General features: G+C 37.5%; 1 protein-coding gene across 1 annotated transcript in view; it reads left to right on the top strand.

The window, feature by feature from the left end:
- Positions 1-15,902, top strand: part of CLMP (CXADR like cell adhesion molecule) — a 111,680-nt gene that overhangs the window by 60,190 nt on the left and 35,588 nt on the right. The window lies entirely within an intron of this gene.

Here is a 15,902-nt window from a genome sequence, read left to right as displayed (position 1 = left end):
GAATTAAAAGTGGCATCAGACTTCCCAGTAGTAACTTTGGAAGCTAGGAATCAATGGAACAATGCCTTCTGAAATTTGAGTAAAAATTATATCCAACCTAAGATTATCTACCCAGTCAAACCATGAATCAAGTGTAGGCGCAGAATGCACATGACTGGTGACACAGTTACCTGTGGGAGGGAACCTGAGGCATAGGCTTGGGGGAGAGACTGACTTTTCACTGTATACCATTTTGTTTTGTTTGAATGTTTACCATATGCTTACAGTACATTATTCCAAAATGTTTTTAACGCTTTTGAAGAGATGCTAATCATTAACTAGAGTTGGGAACCACCCATCTTAAGTAATAAAACACTTGGGTGATTTCTTGTTCTTCACCACCCCTCTCTCATAAGCATGCAGTGCGCTAGGTCCCTAGGCAAAGAGGAAGGGAAGTCACCCAGAGCCTGCTTGCTGACTTCATGCTTTTGAAGTGTAAATGCAAAGATCATCTGGAAGAGAGTCAGTCCTCTGGGAAACCAAAGACTCATTACATGAGTGAATAGATGAATAAATGAACATGGCGCAACCACTTGAGTCATTTGGGTGTGGGTGAATGACAGGAAGAAAGTAAACTTAGAGGAAATTACTTGGCATTACAAAGCCTCCCTTGCTGAGACCTGTCATTTTCTGCAGAAATATATACTGCGTGTAGGAAGCCAAATGGCGATTCTGGGCCTATCCTTGCCACCGTAATGTGAGAAGCAGAATTCTGGATGAGCGATTTATCTGTGCACTATCATTACAGAGCATACAGATCAAGGTCCAGATTCTTAATTGCACTTATCTGTCTCTGGGAGAAGAGAAGCTCTGAGATGTGTCTTATGAAGCACAAGCTAAGCCTGATTACAGTTTTACTCACACACGTGATGTAAGAAGTGTATTAAAGCTCTTGCAGTCCTTAAGAACTTCTCTAATATTCTTGTTATTTTAAAACTCTTTTAAGAGATTCTTGTTAACTGTACGATATGATGCAAATGGTCATCTTTTCACGAACATATTAGTAAGAATATATTCCAGCACTTTACCCAAATGATAATAGGTCAGAAGCATCAACCTTTTGAAGAAAGACTGCTGCATTCTTTTTTTTAATTGAAGTTTATTGGGGTGATAATTGTTAGTAAAGTTACATAGATTTCAGGTGTAAATTATATCATCGATAAATCCCTTTCTATGTTCGCCACCCAGAGTCAGTTCCCCTTCCATCACCATATATTTGATCCCCCTTACCCTCATCTCCCACCCTCCTCCCCCCTTTCCTGCTGGTAACCACTAAACTATTGTCTGTGTCAATGAGTTTCTGTTTCTCATTTGTTTTTCTTTTTTTGTTGTTGTTTTTGGTTCATATACCACATATCAGTGAAATCATATGGTTCTCTGCTTTTTCTGTCTGACTTATTTCGCTCAGCATTATACTCTCAAGATCCATCCATGTTGTCACAAATGGTCCTATTTCATTTTTCCTTACCGCCGAATAGTATTCCATTGTGTATATATACCACAACTTTTTTTTTTTTAATTTTATTAAATTTATTGGGGTGACAATTGTTAGTAAAATTACATAGATTTCAGGTGTACAATTCTGTATTACATCATCTATAAATCCCATTGTGTGTTCACCACCCAGAGTCAGTTCTCCTTCCATCACTATATATTTGATCCCCCTCACCCTCATCTCCCACCCCCCACCCCCCTTACCCTCTGGCAACCACCAAACCACTGTCTGTGTCTATGAGTTTCTGTTTCTCATTTGTTTGTCTTGTTCTTTTGTTGCTTTTGGTTTATATACCACATATCAGTGAAATCACATGGTTCTCTGCTTTTTCTGTCTGACTTTTTTCGCTCAGCATTACACTCTCAAGATCCATCCATGTTGTCACAAATGTTCCTATATCATCTTTTCTTACCGCCGAATAGTATTCCATTGTGTATATATACCACAACTTCTTCATCCATTCATCTATTGAAGGACATTTTGGTTGTTTCCATGTCTTGGCCACCGTAAACAAAGCTGCAATGAACATTGGAGCACACGTGTCTTTATCTCTAAATGTTTTCAGATTTTTTGGGTAGATACCCAGGAGAGGGATTGCTGGGTCATATGGCAATTCTATTCGTAATTTTTTGAGGAACCTCCACACTGCCTTCCATAACGGCTGCACCAGTCTGCATTCCCACCAACAGTGTATGAGGGTTCCTTTTTCTCCGCAGCCTCTCCAACACTTGTTACTATTTGTCTTGTTGATGATAGCCATTCTGACTGGGGTGAGGTGATATCTCATTGTGGTTTTGATTTGCATTTCTCTGATGATTAGTGATGTTGAGCATTTTTTCATATGTTTATTTGCCATTTGTATGTCCTCTTTGGAGAAATGTCTCTTCAAGTCCTCTGCCCATTTTTCAATTGGGTTGTTTTTTTTTGTTGTTGTTGAGTTGCATGAGTTCCTTGTATATTCTGGATACTAGCCCCTTATCGGAGGCACTGTTTGCAAAAGTCTTCTCCCATTCAGTTGGTGGCCTCTTTATTTTGTCAATGGTTTCTTTTGCTGTGCAGAAGCTTTTAAGTTTCATATAGTCCCATTTGTTTATTTTAGCTTTTACTTCCATTGCCTTTGGAGTCAAGTTCATAAAATGCTCTTTGAACCCAAGGTCCATAAGTTTAGTACCTATGTTTTCTTCTATGCAGTTTATTGTGTCAGGTCTTATGCTTAAGTCTTTGATCCATTTTGAATTAACTTTGGTACATGGTGACAAATAGCAGTCCAGTTTCATTCTTTTGCACGTGGCTATCCAATTCTCCCAGCACCATTTATTGAAGAGGCTGTCTTTGCTCCATTGTATGTTTTTAGCTTCTTTGTCAAAAATTATCTGTCCATATTTATGTGGTTTTATTTCTGGGTTCTCAATTCTATTCCATTGGTCTATGTGTCTGTTTTTCTGCCAATACCATGCTGTTTTGATTATTGTGGCCCTGTAGTACAAGCCAAAGTCAGGAAGTGTGATACCTCCATTATAGTTCTTTTCTCTTAAGATTGCTTTGGCTATTCGGGGTCTTTTGTGGTTCCAAACAAATCTGATGATTTTTTGTTCTGTTTCTTTAAAAAAGGCCATTGGGAATTTGATGGGGATTGCGTTAAATGCGTATATTGCTTTGGGTCATATGGCCATTTTAACTATGTTGATTCTTCCAATCCATGAGCACGGAATGACTTTCCATTTCTTTGTGTCTTCTTCAATTTCTTTTAAAAATGTCTTATAGTTTTCAGCATATAGGTCTTTCACATCCTTGGTTAAGTTTATTCCTAGGTATTTTATTCTTTTTGCTGCAATTGCAAAAGGAATTTTTTTTTAATTTCTTTTTCTGAGATTTCATTGTTATTATATAGGAATGCAATGGACTTCTGTACGTTGATTTTGTAGCTGGCCACTTTACTGTATTCGTTGATTGTTTCTAATAGCTTTTTGGTGGAGTCCTTAGGGTTTTCTATATGCAGCATCATGTATCTGCAAAGAGTGATAATTTAACTTCTTCATTCCCAATTTGATGCCTTTTATTTCTTTCTCTCGCCTGATTGCTCTGGCAAGGACTTCCAACACTATGTTGAAAAGCAGAGGTGATAAGGGACAGCCCTGTCGTGTTCCTGAACATACAGCAAAGGGCTTCAGTTTTTCACCGTTAATTATGAGATTAACTGAGGGTTTGTCATACATGGCCTTTATTATGTTAAGGTATTTTCCTTCCATACCTATTTTATTAAGTGTTTTAATCATAAATGGACATTGTATCTTGTCAAATATGTTTTCTGCATCAATTGATAGAATCATATGATTTTTGTCCTTTATTTTGTTTATGTGATGTATCACATTGATGGATTTGCGAATGTTGAACCATCCTTGTGCCCCGGGGATGAACCCCACTTGGTCGTGATGAATAATCTTTTTAATGCATTGTTGTATTCGATTTGCTAGAATTTTATTTAGGATTTTTGCATCGGTATTCATCAGAGATATTGGTCTGTAGTTCTCTTTTTTGTGTTGTCCTTACCAGGTTTTGGTATCAGGGTAATGTTGGCCTCATAAAATGGGTTAGGGAATACTGTCTCTTCTTCAATTTTTTGGAAGAGTTTGAGAAGGATTGGTATTAGATCCTCTTTGAAAGTTTGGTAGAATTCACTAGTAAAGCCATCTAGTCCTGGACTGTTGCTTTTGGGAAGGTTATGGATGACTTATTCAATTTCGTTACTGGTGATCAGTCTGTTTAGATTTTCCAGTTCTTCATGGTTCAGCCTAGGAAGGCTATGTGTTTCTAAGAACTTGTCAATTTATTCTAGGTTATTGAGTTTGGTGGCATATAGTCCTTCATAGTATTCTTGGATGATCTTTTGTATTTCTGAGGCATCCATGGTAACTTCCCCTTTTTCATTTCTGATTTTATTTATGTCTTCTCTCTTTTTATCTTAGTGAGCCTAGCCAAGGGTTTGTCAATTTTGTTAATCTTTTCAAAGAACCAGCTCTTTATCACATTATTTTTTTCTATTGTCTTTTTGTTCTCTATTTCATTTAGTTCTGCTCTGATTTTTGTTATTTCCTTTCTTCTGCTGACCTTGGGTTTCACTTGTTCTTCTTTTTCTAGTTCTTTAAGGTGTAACGTGAGGTTATTTATTTGGGATATTTCTTGTTTCTTCAAATAGGCCTGTAATGACATAAATTTCCCTCTTAAAACTGCTTTTGCTGCATCCCAAAAGTTTTGGTAGGATGTATTTTCATTGTCATTTGTTTCTATGTATCTTTTGATCTCTCCTCTAATTTTGTCTTTGACCCTGTCGTTCTTTAAAAGTATGTTGTTTAATCTCCATGTATTTGTGGTTCCTTTTTGCAGTTGATATCCAATTTCAAAGCCTTGTGATCAGAAAATATGCTTGGTATGATTTCAATCTTCTTAAATTTGCTGAGGTTAGTTGTATGTCCCAATATATGGTCTATCCTTGAGAATGTTACTTGTACACTACGTATAGTCTGATGTTTTAGGACGAAGTGCTGTATAAATGTCAATTATGTCCATTTCATCTAATGTGTCATTTAGGGCTGCTATTTCATTATTTATTTTCTGTTTGGATGATCTATCCATAGCTGTCAATGATGTATTTAGGTCCCCTAGTATAATTGTGTTTTGGTCAATTTCTCCCTTTAGTTCTGTTAGTAGTTGCTTGGTATATTTCGGTGCTCCCTGGTTGGGGCATCAATATTGATGACTGTTATGTCTTCTTGTTGTATAGTCCCCTTTACCATTATGAAATGTCCATCTTTGTCTCTTGTTGCATTTTTCAACCTGAAATCTATTTCATCTGATACCAGTATAGCTACTCTGATTTTCTCTGGATACCAATTGCTTGGAGTGTCAATTTCCACCCTTTCACTTGGAGTCTATGCTTGCCTTTGTAGCTCAGATGGGTCTCTTGGAGACAGCATATGGTTGGGTTTAGTGTTTTGATCCAATCTTCTACTCTGTGCCTTTTATTGGTGAGTTCAGTCCATTTACATTTAGGGTGATCATTGATATGTGAGGATTTCCTATCATTCTATCTTTAGTTTTCTGGTAAGACTGTGTCTCCATCATTTCTTTGCCATTTTGTTGTTGTCTATTATTTCTGTGTAGTGGTATCCTATAATGTTTCCCTGTGTTTCTTCTTTCATTACAGTATACATTTCAGTTCTGGATTTTTTTTTTTTGAGTGGTTACCCTTAGTTTATGTAAAAGAAAGTTTGATATTTAGAGTATTCCATTTTCTTCAGCATGCCTACTTTCTCCATTCCCATATTCCGGTTCAAGCATTTACTCTCCCCCTTTTTATGTTTTGGTTGCCACAAATTGTCCCTGTTGATGGTGGTCGAATAGCCTCCTTTAGTATTTCTTGTAGTGCAGGTCGTGTATTAGGAAATTCCCTCAGCTTCTGTATGTCTGGAAAGGTCTTTATTCCTCCTTCATATCTAAAGGATATCTTTTCTGGGTATGTTATTCTTGGCTCATAATTTCTCTCTTTCAATAGTTTGAAAATTTGGTTCCACTCCCTCCTGGCTTGTAGAGTTTCTGCCGAGAAATCTGATGATAATCTAATGGGCTTTCCTTTGTAGGTTACCATCTTCTTTTCCCTGGCTGCCTTGAGGAATCTTTCTTAGTCGTTGATTTTTGACAGCTTCAATACAATGTGCCTTGGAGATGGCCTGTTGGGGTTGAGGTAATTAGGTGTTCTATTTGCGTCTTGGGTTCAAGGATCCAGTTCTTTCCTCAAGTTTGAGAAGTTCTCATCGACTATTTGTTTGAATATACTCTGTGTTCCCTTCTCTCTTTCTTCTCCTTCTGGTATGCCCATTATTCTTATATTGCTCTTTCTGATGGAGTCAGAAAGTTCTAGTACAGTTCTTTCATTTCTGTAAGTCTCAAGTCTCTTACTTCTTCCATCTGTGTCATTTCCAGGTTTCTATATTCAATGTCACTGATTCTTCGTCTGGTCAACTCTACTTCCTAAGCTGGCTGTTTCATTCTTAATTTCTTCTCTTGAGTTCCTAATCTCCAGATATTCTATTTGGTTCTTTTAAAAATTTCAATCTGTTTGGTAAAATGTTCATGGTGTTCTTTGACTGTGTTTCTGAGTTCATTAAACTGCCTTTCTGTGTTTTCTTGCATCTCGTTGAGTTTTTTTATAACTACAATCTTGACTTCTCTGTCATTTAAGTCGCGTATTTCCATATCTTTAAGTTCATTTTCTGGAGACTTTTCACTTTCTTTCTGAGCTATCTTGTTGCCTTGGTTATTCATGGCAATTACTGATTTATTATTTCTCTTCCTAGACATCTACTGGAGTAGGTAGTTTTGCAACAGGTTGATAGAAAGAGGTCTTGCTTTTGTTTTCCAGTATGTGTTTGTAGAATGTTTTATTTTCTCTCCGACTACAGCCATTTTTTCTCTCTCACACTGTAGTGTTATGTTTTCTCTGCACTATTCCAGCTTCTCACACAATGTGGGGATTCCCTGGAAGGCGGGCTTCTTCTCTGTTAACAGTTCGCCTGGGTCACAGGGCACGGCGTCTGTGTGGGGATGAGGAGAGCTTTCGAAGTTCCAAAGCTCTTCCTGCACTAGATTCAGAGCCTGTGTGTTTCAGCAGTTCTGTTTACTTCTGCAGGGATCCGCCCAGAATGGTGGGAACACGGGCTGGGTGAACTGTGAGAATTGGCCTAGAGCAATGGCGGCAACCACCACCACAGCCAGCCCTGCTTCCAAAGCGCTCTCCCCTTTGCCGGAACTAATTGGGCTGCGAATCTGTGTCTGTGGGCCACAGTTCTCAGAGCTGCAAATATTCTGTTCTTTTGATCTGACACGCTACTGTTCTGCTTCTAGCACTGGACAGGTGGGGGCAGGGCGATCTCTGGGAGGGCAGGGAGGGGTCGGCTAGTTTCAGTGCCTAAGGCTTCCATTCTCTGTGGCAGTGAGGGCTTAAACCACTGTTTTCAGCCTTCTTCCCTCAGTCTTTGCTCTGAGGTCTCTGTCATGAGCGTTGGGTTCAGCCGTGTTATATGCTGTCCCCTCAGCCCTGTGACCATAAATGGAGCCCTAGCAGTCCGACTTCTTCCCTCTCTCGCAGCTGCGGTAGTTCTGGGATGCAGCGAGTTCGGAGCACTGAGCTAGGTCTGCGTCCTGCGCCCGCGCGGCTCTGTCTCCCCACTTCTCCCTTTCCTCCTCCCTGTTCGCGCAATTTGCCCACCTTTAGGTGAATTCAGTAGTGAGACTCTTCATCTTGCCTGTCTGCTGTGCAGGGAGTCCTTTGTGGAGTTAATAGTTTTTCAATTTGTTGTAAATTCCAGGTGAGATTTCCAGAGGCTCACCTCACGCCGCCATTTTGATGAGGTCTCCCAAATCTCTAAACCTGAATCTTTTATTACCTTCCACAGAGAGATCTCAACAGAGGATGGAAGTTAAAAATAGACACAGACTCACTACTGAGAGGGCAATAAGTCATTTTTAGGGATTCGGGGCAATGGAGAGTTGAGACTATGCTGATAATTAAAATCCACTGATAAATTAAAGCCTCATTTCAGCCTTTGACTTTATACTTCTGCCTCCACCTCCCTATCAAAACTAATAAAGAAATGACTGGTCTGAACTTTATCTCTTTCTCCTTTCAGTCACCCTCTCTAGGGACAGATAGAAGTGCCATGAAACAAACAAAATGACAGATAGTACAAATTTATCATTTAATATATTTTAAACCCCCCATACAGAAGCATTCATTGATAATAGCCGGCAATTTTTAACCACTTATTATGTGCAAAGCATTGCACTACTTGACTTATATTTATTTCCATTTTTAATCTTTTCAACAATCGTGTGAGGTAAGCACTATTATTATCCTCATTCTACAGACAAAGGCACTGAGATCAGAGAGATTAACTTGCCCAAGATCACACAGTTAGTAAATAGTAGAGCCATGATTCCAATTCAGCCATTTTAATTCTTAATATCCATACCCTTAATGGTGTATTATACTGCCTCCCTGTATATATTTAACAATAATTTTATTGATCTAGAGTTATGTTAATATTCTTGTGACTTCCCTGAGAGCTTTTCATCATCTTCTTTTTTTACTCTTGGTCATATACAGAAAGGCAGTTAGAAGTCCAGATAGTGATTACTCTTAAAGAATGGGTAGAGAGTAGAAAGAACATGTAAGGCTTCTAAGGGGCTGGCTATGTTCTATTTCTATATTAGGGTGCTTATTATTTGGGTATGTTAATTTATGAAATTCATCAATCCATACACTTATTGTTTTGCATTTTTATGTGTGTATATTGTACTTTTTATTAATTGTCTATTGCTGCATAACAAATTGCCCCAAAACTTAGCATCTCAAAACAACAAACATATCTTATCTCATAGTTTCTGTGGGTCAGGAATTGGGCCCAGCTTCACAGGGTAGCTCTGGCTGAGGGTCTCTCATGAGGTGCAATAAAACTGTTGGCTGCGGCTGTGGTCCTATCTGAAGGTTTGACTGAGGTGGGGAGAGTCTATTACTAAGCTTACACATGTGGCTGTTGGCAGGTCTCAATCCTTCATCACACAGGCCTCTCCATTGGGCTGTCTCACCACATGGCACCTGGCTTTCCCCAGGTGAGTGACCCAAGAAGGAACATGAGAAAGTGCCCAAGATTGAAACTCAGACGAAACATCTCATCACTGTTGCCATATTCTATTTCTTATAAGCAAGTAAATAATTTCAGCCCACACTCAAGAAGAGGGGAATACTAGGAGGTAGAACTCATTGGAGACAATCTTAGAGGCTGTCTACTACACATTTTAATAAAAGTTTTAAAAATTATACATTAACTTTTTCTGCCTCACCACTCAAAACGATAACCATTGTCTTACAGAAATTAAAAATGCTTTAACCAATTCCTTAGTTTTTTGTAACTACATCCTTTAAGAGTAGATGATATGAATGACATGAATTCTGTTGTATAGAAATGCAATAACACTACTACCACTTTTATGTTTGTACACTTTTTAGATTTCACAACTCTTTCCCATACATATTTTGAGTTTCATTACTCTGAATGAGGATTGTAGTTTAGTGTTGCTTTATCTGAAAGTACTCTGAAAATTATAAAAATGCTTTATAATATTGATAATATTTAGCATTTATTCAGTGCTTACTATATTCCAATTACTGTATGTTAAGGGATGTATGTTATATGTATATATAGACATAGTTATACATAAAAACCTACCTAATCATTTAACCCTATGAGGTAGGATTTTGCCTCATTTTACAGAGCAAAACCTAAGACTCAGAGAGACTAGGTAATTTGCTGAGATCTCAGAGCTAATGATTAGTAGAGCCAAAATTTCAACTCAAACAGTCTGACTTCAGACCTCCTATGTTCAGCAAATGATGTACACTATAACCTTCATATCACTCTGGTAACACATTTTCCTGGAATATGTCATAGAGAAATTTTTATAAAAGCTGTGCCATCATGATATTGGGGGTCGGGAATGAATTATCTTCAAAGATTATGGCTGGTACAATTTGAAAGACATTAATTCTCCATACGGCATTTGTATCCAACATTAAAGAACACGGCAGTCTTGGAGAAGATGTGATCAAAATGGCAGTGTGAGGTGAGCCTCTGGAAATCTCCCTTGGAATTTACAACAAATTCAACAACTATAACTCCACAAAGGACGCCCTGCACAGCAGAAAGGCAAGATGAAGAGTCTCACTACTGAGTTCACCTAAAGGGACACGGTGCCCTATGACCCAGGCAAACTGTTAACAGAAGACATGCCCGCCCACCTTCCAGGGAATCCCCCCATTGTGTGAGAAGCTGGAACAGTGCAGAGAAAACATAACACTACAGTGTGAGAGAGAAAACATGGCTGAAGTCAGAGAGAAAATAAAACATTCTCCAAACACGTACTGGAAAACAAAAGAAAGACTTCTTCCTATCTACCTGTTGCAGAATCCACTCCTGTAGATGTCTAGAAGAGAAATAATAAATCAGTAATTGACACGAATAACCAAGGCAACAAGACAGCTCAAAAAGAAAGTGAAAAGTCTCCAGAAAATGAACTTAAAGATATGGAAATATGTGATTTAAATGACAGAGAAGTCAAGATTGTGGTTCTGAAAAAACTCAACGAGATGCAAGAAAACACAGAAAGGCAGTTTAATGAACTCAGAAACACAGTCAAAGAGCAATATTTTACCAAAGATATTGAAATTTTTAAAAGAACCAAATAGAATTTCTGGAGAATAAGAACTCAATAGAAGAAATTAAGAATGAAATAGCCAGGTTAGGAAGTAGAGTTGACCAGATGGAGGAAAGAATTAGTGACATCAAAGATAGAAACCTGGAAATGACATGGATGGAAGAAGAAAGAGACTTGAGACTTAAATGAAAGAACTGTACAAGAACTTTCTGACTCCATCAGAAAGAGCAATATAAGAATAATGGGCATACCAGAAGGAGAAGAAAGAGAGAAGGGAACACAGAGTATATTCAAACAAATAGTCGATGAGAACTTCCCAAACTTGAGGAAAGAACTGGATCCTTGAACCCAAGACGCAAATAGAACGCCTAATTACCTCAACCCCAACAGGCCATCTCCAAGGCACATTGTATTGAAGCTGTCAAAAATCAATGACTAAGAAAGATTCCTCAAGGCAGCCAGGGAAAAGAAGACGGTAACCTACAAAGGAAAGCCCATTAGATTATCATCAGATTTCTCGGCAGAAACTCTACAAGCCAGGAGGGAGTGGAACCAAATTTTCAAACTATTGAAAGAGAGAAATTATGAGCCAAGAATAACATACCCAGAAAAGATATCCTTTAGATATGAAGGAGGAATAAAGACCTTTCCAGACATACAGAAGCTGAGGGAATTTCCTAATACACAACCTGCACTACAAGAAATACTAAAGGAGGCTATTCGACCACCATCAACAGGGACAATTTGTGGCAACCAAAACATAAAAAGGGGGAGAGTAAATGCTTGAACCGGAATATGGGAATGGAGCAAGTAGGCATGCTGAAGAAAATGGAATACTCTAAATATCAAACTTTCTTTTACATAAACTTATAAACTTAAGGGTAACCACTCAAAAAAAAAAAAAAAAAAAAAAAAAAAAGAATCCATAACTGAAGTACATACTGTAATTGAAGAAAAAACAGAGGAAACATCATAGAATACCACTACACAGAAATAATAGACAACAACAAAATGGCAAAGAAACGATGGAGACTCAGTCTTACCAGAAAACTAAAGATAGAATGATAGGAAATCCTCACATATCAATGATTACCCTAAATGTAAATGGACTGAACTCACCAATAAAAGGCACAGAGTAGCAGGTTGGATCAAACGCTAAACCCAACCATATGCTGTCTCCAAGAGACACATCTGAGCTACAAAGGCAAGCATAGACTTCAAGTGAAAGGGTGGAAATTGACACTCCAAGTAATTGGTATCCAGAGAAAATCAGGGTAGCTATACTGATACCAGATGAAACAGACTTCAGGGTGATAAAGGTAACAAGAAACAAAGATGGACATTTCATAATGGTAAAGGGGACTATACAACAAGAAGACATAACAGTCATCAATATTGATGCCCCAACCAGGGAGCACCGAAATATACCAAGCAACTACTAACAGAACTAAAGGGAGAAATTGAGCAAAACACAATTATACTAGGGGACCTAAATACATCATTGACAGCTATGGATAGATCATCCAAACAGAAAATAAATAATGAAATAGCAGCCCTAAATGACACATTAGATGAAATGGACATAATTGACATTTATAGAGCACTTTATCCTAAAATATCAGACTATGCTTAATGTACATGGAACATTCTCAAGGATAGACCATATACTGGGACATACAACTAAGTTCAGCAAATTTAAGAAGATTGAAATCATACCAACCATATTTTCTGATCACAAGGCTTTGAAATTGGATATCAACAGCAAAAGAAAGCAGGAATACCCACAAATACATGGAGATTAAACAACATACTTTTTAAGAACTACCTGGTCAAAGACAAAATTAGAGGAGAGATCAAAAGATACATAGAAACAAATGACAATGAAAATAAATCCTACCAAAATTTTTGGGATGCAGCGAAAGCAGTTTTAAGAGGGAAATGTATGTCATTACAGGCCTATTTGAAGAAACAAGAAAAATCCCAAATAAGTAACCTCACGTTACACCTTAAAGGACTAGAAAAAGAAGAACAAATGAAACCCAAGGTCAGCAGAAGAAAGGAAATAACAAAAATTAGAGCAGAACTAAATGAAATAGAGAACAAAAAGACAATAGAAAAAATTAATGTGACAAAGAGCTGGTTCTTTGAAAAGATTAACAAAATTGACAAACCCTTGGCTAGGCTCACTAAGATAAAAAGAGAGAAGACACTAGTAAACAAAATCAGAAATGAAAAAGGGGACGTTATCACGGACACCACAGAAATACAAAGGATCATCCAAGAATACTATGAAGGAGTATATGCCACCAAATTCAATAACCCAGAAGAAATGGACAAGTTCTTAGAAACATATAGCCTTCCTAGGCTGAACCATGAAGAACTGGAAAATCTAAACAGACTGATCACAAGTAATGAAATTGAATCAGTCATCCATAACCTTCCCAAAAGCAAAAGTCCGGGACCAGATGGCTTCACTAGTGAATTCTACTAAACCTTCAAAGAGGATCTAATATCAATCCTGCTCAAACTCTTCCAAAAAATTGAAGAAGAGACAGTACTCCCTAACTCATTTTATGAGGCCAACATTACCCTGATACCAAAACGTGGTAAGGACAACACAAAAAAGAGAACTACAGACCAATATCTCTGATGAATACAGATGCAAATATTCTTTAAAAATTCTAGCAAATCGAATGCAACAATGCATTAAAAAGATTATTCATCACGACCAAGTGGGGTTCATCCCAGGTGCACAAGGATGGTTCAATATATGCAAATCCGTCAGTGTGATACATCACATAAACAAAATATCATATGGTCATAAGGACAAATATCATATGATTATATCAATTGATATAGAAAAAGCATTTGACAAGATACAACATCCATTTATCATTAAAACACTTAATAAAATAGGTATAGAAGGAAAATACCTTAATATAATAAAGGCCATATATAGCAAACCCTCAGCTAATCTCATAATTAAGGGTGAAAAACTGAAGCCCTTTGCTCTACATTCAGGAACACGACAGGGCTGTCCCCTATCACCTTTGCTTTTCAACAGAGTGTTGGAAGTCCTCGCCAGAGCAATCAGGCAAGAGAAAAAAATAAAAGGCATCCAAATTGGGAATGAAGAAGTTAAATTGTCACTCTTTGCAGATGACATGATGCTATATATAGAAAATCCTAAAGACTCCACCAAAAAGCTATTAGAAACAATCAATGAATACAGTAAAGTTGCTGGCTACAAAATCAACGCACAAAAGTCCATTGCGTTCCTATATAGTAACAATGAAATCTCAGAAAAAGAAATACGAAAAACAATTCCTTTTGCAATTGCAGCAAAAAGAATAAAATACCTAGAATAAATTTAACCAAGGATGTGAAGGACCTATATGCTGAAAACTATAAGACTTTTTTGAAAGAAATTGAAGAAGACACAAAGAAATGGAAAGTCATTCCGTGCTCATGGATTGGAAGAATCAACATAGTTAAAATGGCCATATTACCCAAAGCAATATACAGATTTAATGCAATCCCCATCGAAATCCCAATGGCACTTTTTAAAGAAATAGTACAAAAAATCATCAGGTTTGTTTGGAACCACAAAAGACTCCAAATAGCCAAATCAACCTTAAGAAAAAGAACTATAATGGAGGTATCACACTTCCTGACTTTGGCTTGTACTACAGGGCTACAATAATAAAAACAGCATGGCATTGGCAGAAATCCAGACACATAAACCAATGAAATAGAATTGAGAACTCAGAAATAAAACCACATAAATATGGACAGATGCTTTTTGACAAAGAAGCAAAAAACATACAATGGAGAAAAGACTGCCTCTTCAATAAATGGTGCTGGGAGAATTGGAAAGCTACATGCAAAAGAATGAAACTGGACTGTTATCTGTCACCATGTACCAAAATTAATTCAAAATGGATGAAAGACTTAAGCATAAAATCTGAAACAATAAAATACGTATAAGAAAACGTAGGTACTAAACTTATGGACCTTGGGTTGAAAGAGCATTTTATGAATTTGACTCCAAAGGCACGGGAAGTAAAAGCTAAAATAAATGAATGGGACTGTATCAAACTTAAAAGTTTCTGCACAGCAAAAGGAACCATTGACAAAATAAAGAGTTAACCAACTGAATGGGAGAAGATTTTTGCAAACAGTGCCTCCAGTAAGGCGCTAATATCCAAAATATCCAAGGAACTCATGCAACTCAACAACAAAAAAACAAACAACCCAATTGAAAAATGGGCAGACGACCTGAAGAGACATTTCTCTAGAGGACATATAAATGGCAAATAGACATATGAAAAAATGCTGAACATCACTAATCATCAGAGAAATACAAATACAAACCACAATGAGATATCACCTCACCCCAGTTTGAATGGCTATCATCAACAAGACAAATCATAACAAGTGTTGGAGAGGCTGTGGAGAAAAAGGAACCCTCATCCACTGTTGGTGGGAATGCAGACTGGTGCAGCCTCTATGGAAGGCAGTGTGGAGGTTCCTCAAAAAATTAAGACTAGAATTACCGTATGACCCAGCAATTTCTCTCCTGGGTATCTACCCAAAAATCTGAAAATATTTATCCATAAAGATACATGTGCTCCAATGTTCATTGCAGCTTTATTTACGGTGGCCAAGACATGGAAACAAACAAATGTCCTTCGATAGATGAATGGATAAAGAAGTTGTGGTATATATACACAATGGAATACTATTCAGTAGTAAGACAAGATGAAACAAGATCATTTGTGACAACATGGATGGATCTTGAGAGTATAATGCTAAGTGAAATAAGTCAGACAGAAAAAGTAGAGAACCATATGATTTCACTGATATGTTGTATATAAACCGAAAACAAGAAAAGAACAAGAAAAACAAATGAGAAACAAAAACTCATAGACATAGACAATAGTTTAGTGGTTACCAGAGGGTAAGGGGGGTGGGGGGTAGGAGATGAGGGTAAGGGGGATCAAATATATGGTGATGGAAGGAGACCTGACTCTGGGTGGTGAACATACAATGGGATTTATATATGATATAATATAGAATTGTACACCTGAAATCTATG

Source organism: Rhinolophus sinicus, chromosome 9 (genome assembly GCF_057876585.1).
Source record: "Rhinolophus sinicus isolate RSI-liver-muscle chromosome 9, RSI-T2T, whole genome shotgun sequence".
In the NCBI taxonomy this organism is placed as follows: domain Eukaryota; kingdom Metazoa; phylum Chordata; class Mammalia; order Chiroptera; family Rhinolophidae; genus Rhinolophus; species Rhinolophus sinicus.
Note: the sequence above shows the minus strand (reverse complement) of the source record. Positions and strands in the feature narration are given on the sequence as shown.